Source organism: Columba livia, chromosome 17, assembly GCF_036013475.1.
Source record: "Columba livia isolate bColLiv1 breed racing homer chromosome 17, bColLiv1.pat.W.v2, whole genome shotgun sequence".
Classification (NCBI taxonomy): Eukaryota; Metazoa; Chordata; class Aves; order Columbiformes; family Columbidae; genus Columba; species Columba livia.
Genome location: NC_088618.1, coordinates 1277532 through 1295651, shown reverse-complemented (window position 1 = coordinate 1295651; position 18120 = coordinate 1277532). Strand labels below are relative to the sequence as shown.

The 18120-nt window shown below is 43.9% G+C and overlaps 1 long non-coding RNA gene across 2 annotated transcripts; it reads right to left on the bottom strand.

Annotated features, from left to right (window-relative positions):
* Positions 1 to 36: 36 nt before the first annotated feature.
* LOC110358259 (uncharacterized) lies at positions 37 to 17339 on the bottom strand. 2 transcript variants are annotated; one of them, XR_010466760.1, is made up of 6 exons: positions 15626 to 17339; positions 10955 to 12391; positions 9522 to 9783; positions 4732 to 4848; positions 3404 to 3532; positions 37 to 2502 (listed from the first exon to the last, which is right to left on the bottom strand). It is a non-coding gene; the product is annotated as an uncharacterized LOC110358259 (long non-coding RNA). The 2 variants fall into 2 exon arrangements; XR_010466759.1 differs by lacking the exons at positions 37 to 2502; positions 3404 to 3532; positions 4732 to 4848 and having other exon boundaries at positions 7032 to 9783.
* Positions 17340 to 18120: the final 781 nt, after the last annotated feature.

The window sequence follows — 18120 nt, the reverse complement described above, 5'->3', positions numbered from 1 at the left end:
AGAGCTGCATCACACTGGAGAAATTACAATATAGTATTTCCATAGTTAAATCTGCAGAAGCGTAATACCTTTGAAAAATAGCAAGCTGCTCTAAGGGAAATTAATTATCCCATTGGGACAGTCATTATTCTGAAACAAAAGCGCTCGGTTTTCCTTGTCCACTTTCATTTTGAGCATTTCTTTCATTTTAAGTACCGGCCACGGATTCCAGCCCTTTTCTCTGTGGCTGGAACATAAATACTAATATGTTTAAAGCAGCGTAAAGTCTGTCTCAGAACCTTTTACAGATATCATGGGAATATTCAGCAACTTCAAAACGAAGCCACGTGCGTTTCCCCGTGCAGGTCTGTGTATCAGCGCTCTTCAGCCAGCCCATCCACTCTCATCTTCCTGGCCGATTTTTCCATGAGTTGCTGCTGCTTCTTTGAGGAACAAGACTCCATTTATCATAATGAGCATTGATTATCTGTGCTATCATGCTCTCTACCCAGGCTCCAGCCTTTGCATTGAGAACGAGATGCTGGGCTACCATTACTTTTAGAAAAAACACTTTCATTTTACAGAGCACAAACTTTGGGTGGGATATTAATATTTCTGTATTTTTCTACAGTGTATTAGGGAAAATCCCAATGGCTTTGTCTATGCACAGGTAAGTTTCCAGCAGTACAAACATGGAGAAAAAAACCCCCACCAACACCCAGAAATATCACAGAGCTAGTGCAGTCAAGGTGAATTACAAGGATTCTTGCTGAATCCCCGACAGATACAAATACTTACTTATCCTTGGCTTTTCTGTTGAACCTAATCAAATATATTGTTTATTAAAACCCTATTGTCTCTGCAGTGAAGAACAAGCACAAACTTCTCTGTAGTGGTTTAATACTTCCGACAGGTCAGTGTGAAGATTTATTGCGGCCAGCTGAAAGTGCAAGCGCAATGCCCGAGTCATTGCTGTGAGTTTGCCACTTTAAAACAATGTGGACACAAGGCTAAACAGTCCCGAGTCCTTCACAGCTCAGTGTGATCTGTGCTCAGAGGAACAGCCCAAAGCATAAACCCTCACCCTTCCCTGCAGGCGAAGGAAGGACTTGAAGCTTTAGCCCTGCGTTTAATCAGCCTGCCATGCTCCTGCAGCACACGGGGGTTTAGACTAGAAACTGGCCTTAAAGAAATAAAAAAATCAGACTTAATGGTTTAAATTGCCAGTTTAACTGATCCCCAGGCAGGGACACCTTCCACCTTCCTTATATTTAATCTAAATCTACTCTCTTTCAGTTTAAAGCCATCGCCCCTTGTCCTGTCACTACCTGCCCTTGTAAAAAGGGAGCACAATTAATAACTGCAACAATTCAGCCCTCGGAGCTTTTAAACTGCTTATCTAATCATATGTAATCTTCATTCACGGTGTTAAAATTCTCACATTACAACAGTTGTAAGTCAATTAGGAAAATAGTTGAACGGTTTAAGGCAGGTAAAGGCAACGCGTGCGTTTCTGGGGGTGCAGTGAATGGAGCTCTGGCTTGGCGGGTCTGCGAAGGACCAACAGCTGGATCTCAAATCCAACCCAAAAGGAAAGCTGCTGCCTTCCCTGCCCTGCGATACCTGACCCCAAACCTGGGAAACTGATGGGACATGAAAGCACCGGCACCGCAATTTCTCTGTGTTCCCATGGGATTCCTCTATCTTCCATGGGTACTTTTTCAGCAGCCTATTAAATCACAACAACCAGATACTGAAACCAAAATTTCCTCATCCTTAATTATCTCAGAAGTTCTAGTTATAACAGCTTCCTACTATGCGAAAGGAGTTTTCTCTCCCTTTGGCATTGTACTATTTCCACACGGTGTTTCCAGCTACTTCCTTTCTCCCTGCTAAAGCCACAACATTTTCAATTTCAATGACATTCCTGGCAACATCTCTTGACTTTGAGTCTGAAGTTCCCTCTTCGCTCTCATCTAATTTGCACGTAACTCTTATGGTGAGATGGTTCTGGGTTAGACTTTGTGTGTAAGCTGATTGGATTTAACAGAGTGTTTCCCCAACTCATTTTCACCCTCAGCCTGTACGGGGCTGGATTCTGCGTCACTCATTTCCAGCTGCCGACCCCCACTCCTGCACTAACTGGTGACAGCGAAAGCAATAACCCCCAAACCTGCATTTTCCCTGCCTTCCTGGGGCTTTTTTCATTTAACAGCTCCGAGGTTTCTCTCAGCACATGCCCATTAATTCGCCCCAGACTTTCTGCTCCAAAAGAGGCTGCGTCTGCGTATCAGAAAAATGGAAAGACGCGTCTGAATTTTTGTGGTTGCCCCTGACAGCCACGCTCTGAGGAATTTAATTAAAGAAAAAATAGTCTCCAAATGTAACACACAACACACTCACCCTCCTGACGTGCGTCGCTCCCGCTGCGTCTGCAGCTGCAGCGTGTGCCGAGCGCTGTGCTGCGTGCGCCCAGAGCCCGCCTGCCCGTCCGGCCCTCCCGAGGCTGGGATGCTACAAGGACTTTGAGGAAAAAGGGAAAACAGTTGTTCTCTTTGATTACGTTTTGTCTTTTTGTCCCAGAAATTAGCTTTGAAAGCAGTTTGTACAGCTGCAGAGCACCAGGGAGGGGCAGGATCAAACAGTTTGCAATAAGTTTCTTACCTGTGGAAAAGGTCACGCGTGAATTTCTATTTAGAGTTAGTACTTCTTGGAAAAGTGACAGAAAGCTCTTGGGACAGGGTTGAAGGGACAATATGAATATGACGAGGAAAAATGAAAAAAAAAAAAAAAACACCCCAAAACCAACCCAACCTTGAAGATAAAGTGGAAGGTTTGGCCTAATACAAAATCTTCAGTGCTGGTGAAATTTTGAACACAAGCTTACAGAAGATTTCAGGACACTTTCTGGGTGTTATTGCACTATATACTGTGGGTTTTGGCCAGATCTGAAACCCTTGAGATATCTTGGAAAAGGAAAATCTTTGGGTGGTCCCGAGGTGGCGGACACGCAGTGACTGACAGACACGCAGTGACTGACACGCAGTGATTTACAGAGCTGCCCAACTGCAGATTTCAGACTGTTTGGGGTTTTTTTGTTGTTGTTTTGTTTTGTTTTTTGTTTTGTTTCCCCTCCTCTCTCCAGATTTGGAGCCCGATCTAGAGGTCATTGCAAACATGATGTTGCTAGAAACAGAAACCTATCCCCTACCCCACGTTATCGGAACATTCAGTCTCACAGTCCGAGCCCAAACCCGTTAGGTACCGCCCAGCCAGACTCCAAGCTCTGGTGATGACGCAGTCACTGATACAGATAATTTGGTTCCCAAATGTTTTCTTTGTGCTTTGAAAAAGCATCTTTGAGCAGTTTCGTAAATGTCATTCCTTGTATAGAGAGCAGGCAATAAACAATAAAATTACTCACCTTGAAGAAACCATCTGCCGTCTTTAAGGACATCACCAGGTTTTTTGTTGCTTTGAATGGTCCTTTGAGATGCTGTAAGTGTCATTAGAACACTGTGTTCCCCATTGTTTGCGTGCCAGGCTCATTTTGCTTTAGAAACAAAAGCGATGATGGGTAAAATAAGCACAAATTTCATTCTCTATTAGTTTCTATATTTCATTTATTTTGTAGATGTCTTATATAACACTTGCTAGTTGGGATTATTCTTTGAAGGCTGCAGCTGAATGGTTCAGCCCTGGGATGTGCGATTCTGCGGGTGTTCAAACCCTCCCAGCTGGTCATTGGTGCAACCGAATGGGCCTTGCAGGGCTCACCCTCAGTTTCGAGGTCCTGAGGTTAATTTATTGAACCTAAATTTGCTAAAAAAACCCTTCCACACCTAGCTAATGTAATGAAAAAGCAATCAAATGCTAAGAAAGAGCCATCGCACCAGAGACAGCCCACCATTATTAACCCAGCTGAAACCAGCTTTAAAAAATAAAATTAATTCTTTTTTAGCTCTACAGCCTTGAATTGCTCTTTTCCCCAATCAATGTGTTATAAGATAGAGACAAAAATTTCAAGCTAAACCCAAGCTCCTTTTAAAATAAAATAAAAGCACAATAAAAGCAGCTCAGGGTTCTAGTAACATCAGCTTTGCGGTTGTGGTTTCTGATGTCAGACCATCCTTTGATGGGATTATTTTCCATGTCTCACGATCCATTCATTATTGTACCCGTACTGTAGATTTCATGTTACAGTCAACAATAAAAAATACTCTTGGCAACCTCCCTTATAGCCTGCAGTTCATTTGTGCTCTTGCAAAGTGCTTATATTTACTATGAGTGATAATCATACATATGCATGAGACCTTAAGTGAGGGAGAATGCACTTAGGCACTGATACAGAGGGAGGTTTGCCTAGAAGAGATGTCAAAATCAGTTCACTTTTTCTATATGTGGGTAATTTAATTTCCTCTACAGTGTTATTAGAGCAAGAATGAAGTAACATTCTTTGGCATAATTGAAGCAAATCCCAGCAAGACAAGAGGATAACAAAGCCTTCCCATCTTGTCACTTTGGCTTCTTACCTACTACTCAGTGCACACAGATGTGTTCGTAGTGTTGAATTAAATTATCCAGTTGAGTTTATTATTAACTTGTTGTGTCCCATGACCTTCAGCACATTTGCTGTTGGATCTTTAAACTTCCATCTTTCCCAAGGAATACAGCTGTTCTCTACCCGCCCCGGCTCAGTCCAGACACACACTCTGATGTGAGAATTGCCTTTGATATAGATTCGTTACTTACCAAACTGTGGAAGCTGCTGTGTGGTACGATCCAGCGTGGCAAAGGCACATCTCGCTCTGCTACCCCCGCTTCAGACTCAGCTGTGCTCTTCTGGCACCGCCATCCCTCTCACGGCATCTGTAACATAGCGATAAATACTATTTATGCACCTGGATAAAGCATTTAAGAGCATCATAGGGAAAGCACTGTGCACATGGATCTGTTATTAAGTCTATTTAAACAAAGAAAAGTGAAATGACAACACACAAGCAATTTCCAGCGACTCGTTTTAGCACCGTTTAGCCAGGGAAGGTCATTGCGCACAGTTACTCCAGAGAGAGAAAACTTAGTGCTGAGCAGAGAACCCCTGGGGAAAGAACACTGTGGGTACCACACATCAGCTTATCTCAGCCACACACAAGTTACCCATTTTTTCACTTGGTGTTTAAACCCTCTTAAACTTGTGAATTCCTGAATATGCGAGATAAAAACAAGTCATTGTAGTCTGAAGCTCAGCTCCCTGAAGCTGCCCAGCAGGAATGGAGTGAAGCAAAAGGAAGGGGATAGATATTTCCCAGGTGTGTTAGGCGGAGCCACAGATCGGTCACAGGTGCTGTGTGTTTAATTTAACATATCCTTCCATTCTTGACTTGTTTTTAATTGTTCCCTTGAAATGTCACTCCTACATATCTGAATTGTGTGGCAATTTAATTGGGAAAGGTGGTAAATAACGGAAGAAAGAAGTAAATAAAGTAGTAAATAAAGAGCAGCAAGAATTAAAACAAGATCAAATATCAGCAAGTGAAGGGAGTTATGTTGAAATTTCTCACAGTTATAAATCAATGACAAATTCTGCCATACCCAAAGAAGGGTAAGTCATGAAAATTGGATTTAATGGATGCTCCAGCTTCTGAGATTTTTAAGGCTAGGAGAAAATGTAATAATCTAATCTGCCCTTCTGCATTACATGAGAATACCCCCAGGTAACGGGTGCTGTCTGAGGCTGGGGGATGCAGCAAAGGCATCATCTGTTGAAGACCACAAACGGTGAAACCCAACTGGGAACTCTCCAAGTCTCTCCCCAGGTATGGGACAGAAAATCGCCTTTGGGCTGGCTTAGGCAAAGCTGCGTTAAGCTAAGCTGTAGATGAAATTATTGTTATATATTCATTGCAAGGGCTGCTATGACAACAGATGAATGCTACAGGTAATTTAATTATGTTTCTGTCAGCCCCTGTGCCTTTCAGGAGACAATGAGGCAGCCAACAGCATTTTCTTTTAATCTTGCAGGTGACACAGCAAATGTCAGATTCTCCTCCAGAGGGCCTAACGAGAGCATTGCACTTGGGTCAGGAAACATTATTTAAGTATCTTGAAGCATCACTCGTCGTTTTTTTTTCCCCAGCATCTCCGGTTCTGTTCATGTTCCCTCCGTCGCTTCACGAATTGCGATGCACAGCGGCTCTTTCTGTCCCTCTTGGTGCTGTATAACACACCTATTGTGACAAAAGCCTTTTGTCCCCTGCCCACCCCACTGGGAGAGGGGGAGTGAACAAGTATGTGAAAGTCAGAATCATTCATCTAAGAGGCGAGAGTGCTGAGGGCGCCGCAGTGTCCCCTCCCGCGCTTGTCTGTCTCAGCTCAGCTTCGGAAATCAGCTCTGGATTGACCATATTAATGGGAAAAAATAGTGGGGGACAGAGGAGAGAAGAGTTCCTTTTCCCGGTGATCATGAACACTGAAGCGGGGGAAGGGAAACAACTGCTTTAGGGATGAAGAGTTGATTGGTATAACAGAGAGAAGTTAATCGATATTGACTCCCACTTGCTTGAAGTAGTTCACGCAGTGCAAGAACATGTAGCACATCCTTTGAGGCATGGGGATAGCCAGCTCGTGCCACAGTGAGCAAAAATGTGAATGCTGTGATCTATGTGCCATTCCCTCATACGGAGGGACAGTATTTTCACATACAGAAGTCCCAGCTTGTGTGTGACGGGATGGAAGGCTGGACAGACGGACAGCATGTGGGAGCTCAGCATGACTCCAGAAGTGAACTGTGCCTCACCAAGGTTGCACCCAAGATCATTCAAATGATCTTATAATTTACATTAACTAAAGCAGGAACATGACAATTATCTATTGTTTATCTGAGGAGCAATCCTTCCATACGACGGTATAAAATCAGTTGCCATGTAATTAAGGCATAGTTACAAAAGCACTGAACAAATGTGCAACAAGATTCAGTAATACATTAAGGTGATAAGAAACACCCAGGCATTTAGCTGGCACTGAAGAAATCAGCCACACCAAATTAGATATCAATGAAGACTTTTACTACCATGTCAGTTATTATTCTGAGTATAAATTGAAACTTAATCAATTATTTTTACAGAGTTCTAACACAAAACACCTGAAAAAAACCAAGAAGCAGGTTCTGATCACTAGATCAAGATCAAACAGCAGAAAATAGTTGAATGCGTTAACATCCAGAACATTCAGCCAGTGTGGGAGACACTGATGGTGCACACATTGAAATTCATGCTGGATTCCTCGCAAAGGAGCAACAAAATCAAGGGTGATCTGGTGAACAGGCAAATAAAGGTTGAATGTATTTTATGAATTCAATATTCGGTATCAGTAAATTAGTTTCCATGTGTGTTGCAGTTCTTCACAATTACACAAAAGCAGCTAAGTCCCTAGATTTTTCCATATGCTTTTTTCCCCAAAACAGTGTGTTCCGCTGCTGTGAATCTCCCAACATCCCTACAAGATCAGGACTGATTTTCCAGGTAAGTTTATTGAAAATGCAAAAGTGCCTTTGAAGGTGCCACCAGCAGCCGGGTCTCTGGAGCTCCAGGCAGGCACAGCTGCTCCTCTGCCATTCCCTGCATGAGTATTCCCAGTGCTTTTGTCCATCCTTCAGCTGAACTTGTCTGGCATCCTCCAAGCACCAATTTCCCTTAGAGTCTGTCTTTTCCTCCGATGAAAAGGAAGCAGTTTGGTATGTGCATCCAGCCTTGCTATTTGGACAGTTTAATGAAAACATCAATAAGGCGCAGACCGGAGAAGGAGGTGCACAGTCATTAGGGTCTGTTATTAGCACTTTGCACATCACCACAAGCTTTTGTACATGAGCAATTAATACAGCAATAAATATCACAACGAGCTGGAGAAAGCTCACTGAGGCTGGGAAGCGTAAACACTGCCTTCCACTTCAAGTGATTGTCAGAAGCATTTAAGAACCTTCATGGAAAGGAATAGCTGAAGCTCCTGCTGCAGACACGAAAGTTCATCCCCAGCCACAACACAGAAACCTTCCACCAGCCGAAAAAGAAGTGAGAACACGTGCTCAGCCCGTCATCCTTCCAGACCCACGTGCCACCAGCCCCTCCAGCTGTCAATACCAGGTTTGGAGGAGGGGAAGCTGAAGGTTACTCTGGGTTGATCGGGAGCCTGTGGCTGCGTAAAGGAGCACAGGGGATACTCGAGCTGCTGGCACACAATTAACTCGTCAAGAATTCTTGAGCACACTTGAATGACGGACCGAGTTTGTGTAGGAAAAGTGTTTCTCCTTCTATTTTTGACCGAGCATTACAAGCCCCTGTGTGGGATTTTCTGTGCTGCCAGGCCATGCAGCCTTTGTCCGACATGGGCTTGGATTCCTTGCATCTGTTTTAAACATTTTCCCCCAGAGACAAATATTCACCCACTCATTTAAAACATCTCACAAAGTCAAGTTACCCCAAGGAAACACAGACTGCAAGAGTCTTCTCCCACAATTTGCTTGCACATGGTAGATACCAGAGACTTGGCTTGTAACACATTGCTCATGCAAATTAATTCAGCTCAGAGAAACAAGTCTTGATGATTATAAAATGCTGCAATCACAGTATTGCTTCCGGCCAGCTGAGAGTAAATTCATCAAGTATTTGATATTTAAAGCTGCCGTGGTGATAAATGCTTGCCTTCATTTGTGACTGTACACCAAGAAAGAGAGAAAATGGAATACAGAAAAATGACTGCATGATGGGAATCCCAACAGAAACCACTGGAGACAAAGGCAGAGATACGAAATCTCTTTCCCAATCAGCTCAGTGTCGCTGGCATGCAGCAGTTCGTCCTCTCACATTTAACGAGGAGCTATTAGAACAAAAGCAACAACAAATACCAGTTTTACTCAGACAGAAGCACTGAGTGGGGTTCTTGTTGGCTCTGTGCGATAAAAGTCTGATTATGCCAAGGTCAAGGACAGCAATGGAGTAGAAGGTGCCTCCCTGCCCGCAGTACGCGTGCAGCCAGCTGTTGTGATTATAGACGCTTGCTCTGTTTGCGCAGAGCACATAAAGGAGAGGAGAAACTCCTCTGAGGTTTGGATAACAGCCCTGCTGCTGCTGTGCACCTTTGCTCTGCATGTGACATTACAGGAAGAACAAAAGGACAATGAATTCAACAAGAAATACCCATGATTACACTGCACCAGTTGTTCTCATGGTTTCACGTAAAGTCAAATTTTGGGCAAAGCTGACCAAGACAGAAGAAACAATTAACATAATTGGTATTCAGATTAATGGCATTAATCACAATGACCTCTTTTCCTAATGGATGTGGTGAGAGCAGTTCAAGTCAGGGAGAGTGAGTTGTAATTCCTCATTCAACCGGAGCTCTGCCCAGCTGCCTTGCAGCAAATGGGTGATGGTCTGGAGACCATGGCAAGTCCCTGGCTTGCCCCAGGAGCACCCAAGAAGATGGTCAGAGTGAGGATAACGGGCAGACTCAAGCAGATCTTTTCCCCGTTTGCCCTCAGGACTCACTTTGCCCTCACGACAGTCCCAGGACACTTCACTGGCCCAACACTGACAGCAGCAGCACCGACCCGTGGCTGATTTGCTCCGTCAGAGTCTTTCTGATGGATGAGACAGCAAACATGTCCTTCTGCGACGTGTGGATGTGCAGCACCCCTGACAGACCCCCTGTGTAACGCTTTATGAACACCAGCTGCGGCCAGGGAGCGAACAGCAGTCCGGTCTTGGCTGGCGTGTCGGAAAAACCTGGTCCCAGATGGAGGAAAAACACCTGGGGAGAAGCAGAAAATCCTTGGACACAAACCTCTTGGCAACCCATGTCTGGCAGACATCTATTGTCATTTTCCCTAGGATAACATCTTAGAAAAAGGAGCTGAATTCCCATCCAGCACTCTATAAGGAAATTATGCAGCAGCTATCTATTTTTTCATTAAAATTAAATAATTGAATCTACCCGGATTCATGTACTTTTCCCCCATGAGATATCCAGCAGAATTAAGTTTCAATTGACTTTCCAGACCTTGGTTATCATAGGAAGCTTTTCAAAAATTGGGACATTTGGCAATTTAAAATTCAAATGGGTTTCAGTCAATATGTTTACTATTGCCAGACAGGCATCTTTGTCCCCTGGGTGTTTAATGCCTCAATAAGTAATTGGTCCTTTCATCTTCTATATGCACAGAGTGAAGAGTTTATGGCTCATACAGTGACTTGTCAATACAAAGGATCTTTGCACCAGCCTTAACTAACCCAGCTCCCGGCTCCATTAAAAATGCCCACAATTAATCTCTGAAGATTTCTCCCCCCCCTCTTCATTCCCAGTGGCATCCTTGAAAGGTTTTATGGCTCTGATTTGCCCACCAAGGCTGGGTGCAAAGACAGGGAGGCCAACATGAGGAACAAGAATAGGCCTCCAACAAACTGAAAAACCCAAGGATTTTCAGGAAAATTCTTATTATCTATTAGTTCTGAAATTCAAAGTAGTCAAATATCCAGAGATTCAGGTCTCTAGAGACAGGAATGCAATAACATCAGTTTTGCGTGAGTGTTTTTCACATGAAGATGTTTTCTGAAGCTACAGATACATGGGCAGTGCTGCCTGTAAAGCTGAACTGAAACCAGGTTTTGTGTGTTACACGAAACTGCTACTTTTTCATCTTCTTTTGCTCTAGGGTTTTTAAAGGAACATATTTGCCTCGATTTAAAATATTTGAGATTTATTTTCAGACAACTGAGACATTGCAGACAATGCAGCTTGTGAACCACTGAGATTTTTCCCAGCCTGATTGCACAGGGAAATATTGAGCCTTTTAGCAACGGATCTACACTGTCGCTCTCATCCCAGCACCCCCAGAGCTGACGATACAGCACAGCCGTTCTGCAGGATCAAACGGGTACCATTCATTTCCCTCAGCTCAGCTCTCCGTCCCTCCATCACTCACCGCTCTCCCCATGGCCTGCGGGGTGGACCATGCTGCGATACAGCTCTTGGTACAGATGAACAAATCTTCTGTAAGTGCTCAGCCGATTTGCATTGCAACTCTTTATATTTAGTAGACGTGCTCTATGTGACAAGCAGCATTTTGTCAGTACCTGGTGGTGACCAGACATTCACGCTGAGGTCTGCAGGCAGACAGAAAGCAGCGTGTAATCAAGGGCAAATGCAGGTAAACTGAATTTACCCACTTGCCATACGGGCAACACAGATCTTTCCCTATCTATATACGTTGGAGTTGAGATTGCACAGTCTTTTTGTTTCTCGCTGTGCTACAGGGATGAAGGAAGTCTTTACACTTTCAGATCAGAATCCTTCACTGCTACTAATTGTTCATTTTTATTGCATATGCCTTTACTGAATTTAATTAAACTTGGCTCACAAGCTTTGCATGTGTAATAATGAATAATAGTTATGAGGCCATTTCTCATTACTTCTCAGTCAAAGGATGCTCTACAAAACATACCACCTATATTTTGGATGTTTTGCCCAGCAGTGAAACACTTGTCTCGCAGGATGCCTTGTAGTGAATCTTCAGCAGTGCAAAGAGACGCCCTCACCTCGACTGGACTGCACACGTAGCCAGTGCAAATGAAATCTCCCCAACTAGGGATGGGTAGAGAGGCTATACTGATTTATATCTGGCAAACCAATTGCAAAAACAGATTTATGTTCTGTGAATGGAGATATAACTTGCTGTTGCTTTTCCTTATCAGAACAGCAGCATGTCCTCTTAGTAATGAGAGATCAGATGCGTTTGCAAGTAGCAACTATCTTATCCCTTAGTCTGCAAAGTCAGTCAACACCGCAGCCCACGCTGAGCAGGATGACAAAGCCCCCTCTCCAGCCTGCCAGGTTTGCAGCCCATATTTGCTCAGCCCTGAGAGGAATAACTAGAATACAAAACAGCTTCCCAAGAATCAGCCCTTGTATCAGCTAAAATATTAAGACAAGATGTTTAGAAACTTTGCTAAATGTTTTGTTTAACCATGGGAAAATCCATATTTACACTGTGGCATGTGGCTTCCCCTGAGATCCCTCTGCGAAGCTCCACTAGAGCCGGATCTCAAACACATGTCATTTCTGCAATCTCACACCTTGCAAAGGTCAAACATTTCCGCTCCGCAAAATCCCATTGCAGGGCAGAGATACAGCTGCTCCTCTCACAAGATTAAACAGAATGAGGAGAAAGAGTAAACTCAGCCCAAGGTGAGCGGCTTGCTCGAGACTTGCGGAGAAAACACACGGAGAAGCTGCTGTGTTCTTCACGGAGCTGCTCACGTTGAGACCATTCGCCTCAGACTGCTGATAGCGACCTAATAACATCTGCTGTCATTGCAATCCAGGATCAGCTTCTGTGGCTCCGCGTGAGAAATATCTTCTCCTGGGATAAGAAGAGGAAAAAAGTAATTAATAGATAAGGGTCTTCCCAGTGGAGGCTGATCTGCTTTCTGATCCACGAAGCACTGCGAATTAAAAACTGGAACTAAACAAATCACAGAGAACTGAACCTGCTGGAGAAGTGGGTGCTGTTTTCCCTTGGCGGATGAGGGACACGCTCACCCTTGTCTGCAGTCAGGACTGCTGAATTCCCCAGGCCAGCGTGCCCACTAATTGCTCCCTTTGCTTCATTAAAAGGAAGGTGAAATGAAATTTCCCGCACTGATTAGCAATGTGGAGAAGGCAATCACTGTCATTTGCATTCAATCAGATGTTTGTTCCCCTGATAAAAGAGCATCAAGATTATTTGAAAAGCACCAAACAAGTGCTATGCTATATCACTAATTAAACCCACCCTCCTGCTCTAAAATTGATGAATAACGACTGAACTTGACTCATAATCCCTTTGTCTTCTGTTATTTACTATTTTTTAACAGTGATTTATAGTAAGGTAGTTCTTTCATTATTCTTGTTAATTACCTTTGTTCTCTACTTCAGCTTATAAAATGTAATTGCCTAAAACATAAATCTAGTCTTGCCACCTACGTTCACACGTCATTAATATTATTCAGGCTATTCTTATAAAATCTTTATAAAACATAATAGTACACATGTCATTAAGTGCTATGTTGTGTTGAAGATGCACTAAGCCTTTCCTGAGGACTAAGCTGGTCTGTCTATTAAACCTTCCTGTTAACGTGTTTGTGTTCCTGTAAGGACAAATAAAACCTATGAGTTGGTCGGTGACTATTGCAGATCCGCCGAACGAGGCTTCTGAGCATGTCAGCCCTGCCGGGGGACCCAGACACCTCTGAAATGGGAGCAGAGGCACTTTAATAGCGCTCCTTCAACCCACAGCCCTGGCAACAATAACTACACTGAACCGAAGGATGATCACTAGGCAAGAGGCAGCAAACAGACGCAGCAGCTCCTCACTCCAGTGATTATCAAGTTTCTTTCTGCATGTAGATAATCCCAAAACAAATCATTTTCATCCTCTCTGCCCCTGATACTTCAAATCAAAGTAACTGCAGATCACAGAGAACAGACATCTTCCAGGGGCTGCTATTCTCCGTTGTAATTTTTTAGTATTGTTTATGATTATATGTAAGGAAAAATCTATTAGAAGGAGAGGAAGTGCATTATCCCCAGCTGATTGTTGACATGATATTAGCTCAGTATTTGTCAGGTTTCTGGTAATGAACAAGTATATCCGCAGCACTTCATCTCTCCAACGGAACACTTGGCTGTATGAGCAGCAGTAATATCCCAGCTGAGCCTGGTGAGAGAGAAACATGTTTATTAGTTCTCAAAAAATAATCTCATTCCTCCCTGATTCATCTACTGCGTTATTACCTAAGTGTGCATTTGGAGGTACTAGATCAGCTAATGTGAGCCCTTCAGCCAACAAGTATTATCAAGTGTATTTCCATTAACTTCCATTCTCCACTATCATAGGAAGGACAGCCTATAAAACATCGCAATTGCATTTACAATTGTTAATTACTGTAAATTCAGTGTTTGAGATAAAAGCAGTTTCTCTCTCCAGGTCTTCTGCCTGATGTATCGTGGCTATTATGGCTTTCAGCGGGACCTGCGGTGCCCAGATGCCGTTTGTGGGGTTTCTCCTGCCTTACGCCAGGGCGCAGGATCTGGATCAGACCTTCCCGCACCACAGCCCGTCAGGCCAGGCCAGGGTGTCAACCAGACAAAATCAAGACCCTTTCTCCATCTTTTCCTATTCTTTACACGACCACAAGGAAAACCACTTCCTCCTGCTGTGCTTTACTGAGTAACAGGCATTCCTGGTGATGCTTTTTGCCCGGGGAAAGCATAGTAACTTGGTTACTTTGTGGGGAGAGCACGGAAATGGGACAAGAAGGCTGAGCCTTTACATCAGTTTTGTGAATCTATGTCCGATTGGGGCGGGCAACATGGAAGAGGCAGCTCGGAGGGCAAATTTACCACCAAGTGCAGTTCCCAGAATTAGGCAGATTAATTTTTCTTTCTCAAGGAAAGGTTTATTGTTTTGTGTTTTCTTTAATCAATTCTATCCGCTATAAACCACAGAGCTAAGCCAGGCTCTGGGAGCTGGCTGTGCATCAGGCTCGCCTGCAGCTCTGGGTGCATCCCACACCACTAAGGACCTTTGTTTTCAAAGTTTTCTGTTGTTTTGTAGTTTCCCCAAAGTTTTACAATCTGCTCTTACAAACCCAACACAATTATATCTCCTGCCCAGCTGGGGGTTCCTGAAGCTAGTTTTCTAAAGAAAATGTGTTTTCCATCCGCTGACTCCATAAGCCTCCCTACCGAGAAGAGTTTATGGTTAGCTACACTCAGGATGTAATAAATGCAAAGGAAAAGGAGGTGAAGTGAGGATTTAAAGAGATGTATCAGATTTTATCACTGGAAAGTCTGGCGATGAACACGATCTTATTTTCTTCTGTTCAGCGCATTTTGGAGTTCATTTGTCAGAGAAACCTCTGCATCTACCTAAGGGATTTTTTAAATTTTGAAGTTCCTAATAGGTGAACTGGTCAGAGTTTAATTGTGTCTGAAAGGCCACGGTTGACACACACTGGAGACTTAATTATGTGGTGTGCTGCTCCATCTGTCAGCTGCAATATCTTTTGTTACCAAGAATTAGACTTCCATGGAAGACGACGTGACAGATTCAATTTGCTTTCACAAGGATAACTGTTGTGTGGGCATTTGAATGATGCTAGAAATTGGAACAACATTTACATTCCCTGTGTGTATGTTGGAGCACTATTTACAGCAAGGTTTGTCCAAAATATGAAACTAAGATTGAATGGGTGGCAGCCAAAACAACGCTGAAAACAAGGGAACAATTAGTTAAAGTATCGTTAAATGGAGGAGTCTTACACAACACTGTCTGAGCAGACGTGCACCCATACACGTGTAGAAGAATTCAGAAGAGTTTGGCTTTGTGTGTAGTTCACGCAAACAGCAGCTGTGCTAAAATTCAAGAGCTTATACAGCAAATCTGATAGCGAAAGATAAAGACAAAAAAATCCCAGTTTGGGAGGGAGAGGGGCCAAAGTTTTCTCCCGAACTAGAAATTTTCAACCTTTTTTCAACTCATTTACTATAAATATTTTTCAAGGCTGCTGCAGATTGCTGTAAAATCATTTAAACATTGTGACTATAAGCTTACCTTTCTTTTCTGCCTTTCTATATGGCTCAAAGATCACATCTCTCGATTCATTACAAGCAAACATCTGGCCTGTGTGGTGGGTGAATCCAGCCCATGGTTGTCCTGGTTGCTGCTCCCCAGCCTCTCATTTAACCCAGAGAACCTGATCGCTTCTGGTCGCGGGTGCGGAGGCTCCGAGGGACACCGGTGACCGCGCATTACGTGCCAGCATGAAAGGAGAAACAAAAGGTTTGTTCAGAAATTACATGTGAACTGTAAGTTTTCCTCCAAGTTTTTGCAATCACATTTTCGTAGTTTTTCTTAATAAACATCCCTGTGCCATTTCAGTTGGTGAAGCGCGCACAGGCTGCATGGGAAGCAAAGCGACTGGAGACAACATGCTGGTGTATTCACCAAGAGGAAAAACAGGAGAGGGAAAAATCTACCATCAGAGATTTTGCTGTTTGCTCTAAATTGAAGAGACTTGTTAATTAGAAAATGCTTTTAACAACTGATTTAGTTTGAAATGGAGAACATCCCTTTCATTTGCTTACAGGCTGGGGCACATTTCAACCAATGAACAACAACATTATTTATAGCAAACTATACATTCATCATATAGCGATGCATCTGGAAGTCTAACCTGCCATTATGTCTGCATGCAATATACTGTTTTGAAAAACTGCCTATATTTATCAGCTTTTGAATTCAACGGTTGTCCAATTATCTCCAAAATTGTTATAATCTTAGTTTTAGCTGAAAAGCTTTTATTGAAAAATCTACTGGTAATCTTCTGTAAATATTAGTCATAAACCACATGGCTAAATCATAAAAGGATAACTGCTTGTGATTAGTCTGGAGAGAGATTTACATTAACATATTCAGTTCTAAATGGTCTCTCATCCTAGCATCCAATAAGTACTGATAAATTGAATTAGCTTACTTAGCGTGAGGTTTGCTGGGAGCTGCTTGTAAACCTCCCCTGAATTTCTATTTGAGCATCCTAGCACGAGTGTGAAAAATCCAACCCCAGACCAGATTTCCTCAAAATAGACCCGATCTGTGAGGATCTAACAAAACGCCTCTGGATGTGCTTCTAACGCTCATTTTACATTCAGTGCATATGCAGGTTTTACTTCCCAAAGCACAAAGCAACCTGAGGCCAAGCAAACCGTGATTCCTCCGTAACTGCATCCCACTGCAAGCCCACGGACTCTGCTCCAATTGAACCTTTTCCGTGCCTGCTTGCCACATTTACCCTTCTCTGTACATTTGGACTTGCAATGGGATCTACAGCCACGAAGGGAACAGGAGACACAAGCAGGGGACACTGGTGTGCCCATGGAGACCATCACCGGGGCACACGAAGGCGGGCGCAGGCAGAGCTGTGTGGGGCTGCTGGGAACACCACTGCTTGTGTCGGCTCTGCTCCCCGTCCATGTTTTGGAAGATATCAGAGGAAAACTACATGCTGGTTAATGTGACAGGGACTGCACAGTGCTCGGCTCCTCTGCAGCAGAAAGGCAGATGCATGCACAGGATGGAAACGACGTCAATGTCACGGGCTGGTTTGAGCTGCAGCTCTGAGCTGAGCCAAGTTAAACTGTGATGCTATGGACTCCGCTAACCACGTCTGGATGCGTTTTCCATACTAATTTGTATACTTTGCAAACACATAAAACACACCCCTTCTTCTGCTACAATTAATTCATATCTACTTCCAGTTTGACACAAACTATAATTGGAGCCGAGGCCGAACAAGCACTAATACCAGTCAATGAGAATCCACCGAGCGCTGATTTGAATATTGCTCTCATTTGCAGCCTACTTAGAGCTTGAGAGCTGCAGAGGGAATGAAACAAATCTAGTGAACACAAAGCCAGGGCAGCAGGGCTGTTTGCTTCGGAAGGGACGGCTGGGTGATGCTGCGGGGACAAAGCTGTTCTGGGGGCTGCTGGGGGCTGGTCCCGCTCCCCCCGGCAGCCCCCGGGCTGTGCCGTGCCCGGTGCGGTTCCCGCAGCCACCTGCCAGCTCACAGAGCTCTGCTGCAAAATGAATACCTGCCAACCGCCTGCGGCCCCGGGAGGAAGACGCTTCATGTCATCCCTGTGTTTGTCTGCTCAAATGCCTCCCCTCAGCCTTGCCAGCAGAACCGCCTGGAGACAACGTCGGGGTGGCCGTCCCTGCGTGGGGACAGAGGGTGGGCGATGCCCGGGGGTCGCTGCGGGGACCTGCAGCGGGTGGGTTTGTTCTGCAGCCACGGGGGCATCTGAACATCTTTCACATATAGATAACGTTCCTCACTTCCCAAATGCACAAATCAAGCAGAAAAAACCTCCAAATGGCTCAATTAAATCTCATCTCACCGACACCACAGGAGGCTTTTGACCAATGCGGAAAGCTAAGATATGCTTTATTTCAGTGGAATGAGTAAATGGCTTCTCCAGCACACCAGAAAAATGCAGAAAAATGCAAACTTTAAACCACTATTTGGTGTTAAATACTTGTAAAAGCCT